The 3659-nt window shown below is 30.3% G+C and overlaps 1 long non-coding RNA gene across 1 annotated transcript in view; it reads right to left on the reverse strand.

The window, feature by feature from the left end:
• The window catches only part of LOC137639218 (uncharacterized), a 5120-nt gene extending 2281 nt beyond the window's left edge, over window positions 1-2839 (reverse strand). Inside the window, exon 1 of the long non-coding RNA XR_011044261.1 lies at window positions 2727-2839. This is a non-coding gene — a long non-coding RNA (uncharacterized lncRNA). The remainder of the gene's footprint in view (window positions 1-2726) is intronic.
• Window positions 2840-3659: the final 820 nt, after the last annotated feature.

Genomic DNA, 3659 nt, shown 5'->3' on the forward strand with positions numbered 1-3659 from the left:
ATATGTATATATATGTGTGTATATATATACATATATACTCACACATATATATACACGTATATATATATATATATATATATATATATATATATATATATATATATACATATATATACATATATATACATATATAAGTATATATGCATATATATACATATATATATGTATATATATGTATATATATATATATATATATATATATATATATATACATATATATATATATATATATATATATATATATATATATATATACATATACATACATATATATATATATATATATATATATATATATATATATATATATACATATATATATATATATATACATATATATATATACATATACATACATATATATATATACATACATATACATATATACATACATACATATACATATATACATACATACATATACATATATACATACATACATATACATATATACATACATACATATACATATATACATACATACATATACATATATACATACATACATATACATACATACATATACATATATATATATATATATATATATATATATATATATATATATATATATATATATATATATCATATAAAGCCATTTCAGTTAATATGGGTTGATAAAAAAATGGATTGATTTTTAAACCGGTAAATTAAGGTAGAAATCCTCAGAATAAAAATGGCAGGACATCTACTGGTCCACAAACATGCAGAAGACTTATTTATAGCTTGCAGACTCACTCACATATCACACCACTATTCTATCCAAGCACACGTGCTCATTTTCAAAATCCAGGAATATTGAAGCTTTTCCATTATGATGTCTTTTGAACATCTAGTCTCTTGGTCTCCCTCTTTCTATGGTCTTACAACTTCTTAGTTATGCATTTATTCATAAGTTCATCCTCCTCCGTTAAAAAAAACTTCACTAAAACATAAAAACCTGTTTGATTCAACCATATCCGTTCTTCCATCATTTATCCTTGCGTCACCTGCTTTAATTCATTATTACATATTTACTTTGGCTAACATTCCTTCTCCACTATCTGGCGTTTTTAATACTCACCCTATTAACAGTCTCCACGGATACTTTTTATTAAATATAGGAGTAAAGATAGAACAATGTTATGAATTATGGCAGCATGGTAGCAGAAATCCTGAATACTTTTGTTATTAACTTAATTTATAATATCTTAATATATAATGCAATGCCTTCATAGCCTTTACGTGAATGTAGATGAAATTGAGATATTTGGTGTGGTATATATTGAACTACACAGTATGGAGAACTTCACCTTAGGCGAGAGAAGATAGTGAATTTCTTAATTGGCAGAGAGATTGGAGAAGGAATAAACTGCCAATTCAAAGTGATAAAAGCAAATCACAACAAAAGATGAAATAAGAATTGTAGTTTAAAGTAAGAGTCGAATCCATAAATTTGGCTTCGGGCGAGTTGAAATGGAAACGTATTACTTATTGTAATGCGAGATCCCAATCATTAGTAATGAGAGTGGTCAGATAAAAACAGGGGTCTCGAGGGCAACAAGGAAGCAAAAACGTGACTAGTTACTGTTGAGAAATTTTAAAACGATTACAAGGAGCGTTACTGAATATTGGAATTTAGAATAGTTAGGAAATTAGTGTATAGTAGAGGCAAAATTGGTATCGAAATTCAATGCGATCCTATAGTCAATAAAACTAAGAGACAGAATCCATAACTAGTTCAAATACTTTTATCTTTAAATTCAACCCTTTAACTAGTGATAATAATAACACTTTGCATAAGGTATGTAACATTTTGGTATATTTGCTGTAGGGGTTCTCTGCATAAATGTACTTGCATCATATGTTAAAAAGAATGACATGATAAAAATAAGATTTATAGCTTAACCTATGATATCAGGTGTATGCAGACTGGATAAAGAGAAAACAGATCGTATATTCCTCGATGTATTTATATTATTTTCTTGTTAGTGACATCTCTTCTCCCCCCAGATGTGGTGACTCAAGAAAGTGAATGCTATGGATATGGTTACCGGACCGTGCGTTGGCTTCCCTTCAATTACTCCTTTGGCGGCCATTCATTCACATTACCGACAAGGCCTAAGGTTTCTTAATTCCGATGGTCGGTAAACCATCGGTATTGGGAAGAATTTTTATGCACATTAATAAGAACAATTATATACATTATAGAAATTTCAACTGTGGAGCTGTACACTTACACGCTATAAGTTCTTATATCATTAATCGGTATATGACATATGTGTATACGAATGAACACGCAAATTATAATTAGGCATATGGAGGGCTGTAAGCATATTTGTGTTACATAAAACAAATCCGCATGTATTACTTAAGAGTTTGCACTTCGGCTTTCAAAAACACTTTGTCACGAGATCGCTTTCCCAGGTATTGTAACGACGTTTTGTAAGACACTTCTGCAGTGTGCTTGGATAACCTTTCATCAGTACTGTTGAAATACGCTGAATGAATAAGTTACACACCAAAATCGCATTGTTAGTTTCAGGGGTTACACTCTTATTATCTCTCCGTATTTCTTTTATCTTATCATTCATTCACCTGCTCATTCAGTATAAAAATATACCAAACTTTGAGCAATGTCACATACTTGATGGGCCATTTGTAAAGAATCCTTGTTTGGGTGGACTTTACAGCTACCCGAATTTATCTTATAACAAAAACTGAGAAAACATGAATATTTAACTTACAAGCTTCATGATGTATCTGCTTTACGTTCCTCTGTAAAGGTCTGCGTTCTATGTAGGGTTAGTGATGACTGGTTTATGCAACGTAGAGAAAACCGAAGACAAGTTGAGTGGGTGTGTCACTCACGAGGTTAAAGAGTTGCCAGTTTGTCCAATAGAGAAGTTTGTCCTTTTGTATATACGTAAATTACTGGTTTATTTTTATGCAATAAATGGTTAACCCTTTATTTCCAGACCTTTAGCGATGAAGAGTAAATACCCGTGTCTTATTAACTTAGAGGATATGAGAACCGATTTAATCAGGAGAGAATGCTGGAACCTTTATAGCTTCCGTCGCCAAGAATCCCACGGGGGACATTTCTAATTCGATAAGTATAATCTGTAACCAGAATAAATTTACTTCCTGGTATTATTGATTTCACGAAGTAACCTATTATTCAGTTGGAGGGCGTCCCATCTCTCTCTCTCTCTCTCTCTCTCTCTCTCTCTCTCTCTCTCTCTCTCTCTCTCTCTCTCTCTCTCTCTCTCTCTCTTGTGACAGCTTCTCATTTTACTACCTGTGGTTGTTATTATTATTAATATTATTATTACTACGACATGCTCACATAATAATTCTTATATAATATCTGAAGACTATCATATCTTGTCAAATAACTTTTACCGAAAGGGATAATCAAAGGTGAGATAGATTATATTACAAGAGGCAATTAATCATTTGCAAACACAAATACTCAAAGATGAATGTGTTTTCAGGTGTCTGATATCATTAAGAAAATTGTATTTATTATTATTATTATTATTATTATTATTATTATTATTATTATTATTATTATTATTATTATTATTACTATTATTAGCTATGCTACAACCCAATTTGGAAAAGCAGAATGCTATAAGCCCAAGGGCTCCAACAAGGAAAATAGCCTATTGAGGAAA

This window comes from Palaemon carinicauda, chromosome 4 (genome assembly GCF_036898095.1).
Source record: "Palaemon carinicauda isolate YSFRI2023 chromosome 4, ASM3689809v2, whole genome shotgun sequence".
NCBI lineage: Eukaryota > Metazoa > Arthropoda > Malacostraca > Decapoda > Palaemonidae > Palaemon > Palaemon carinicauda.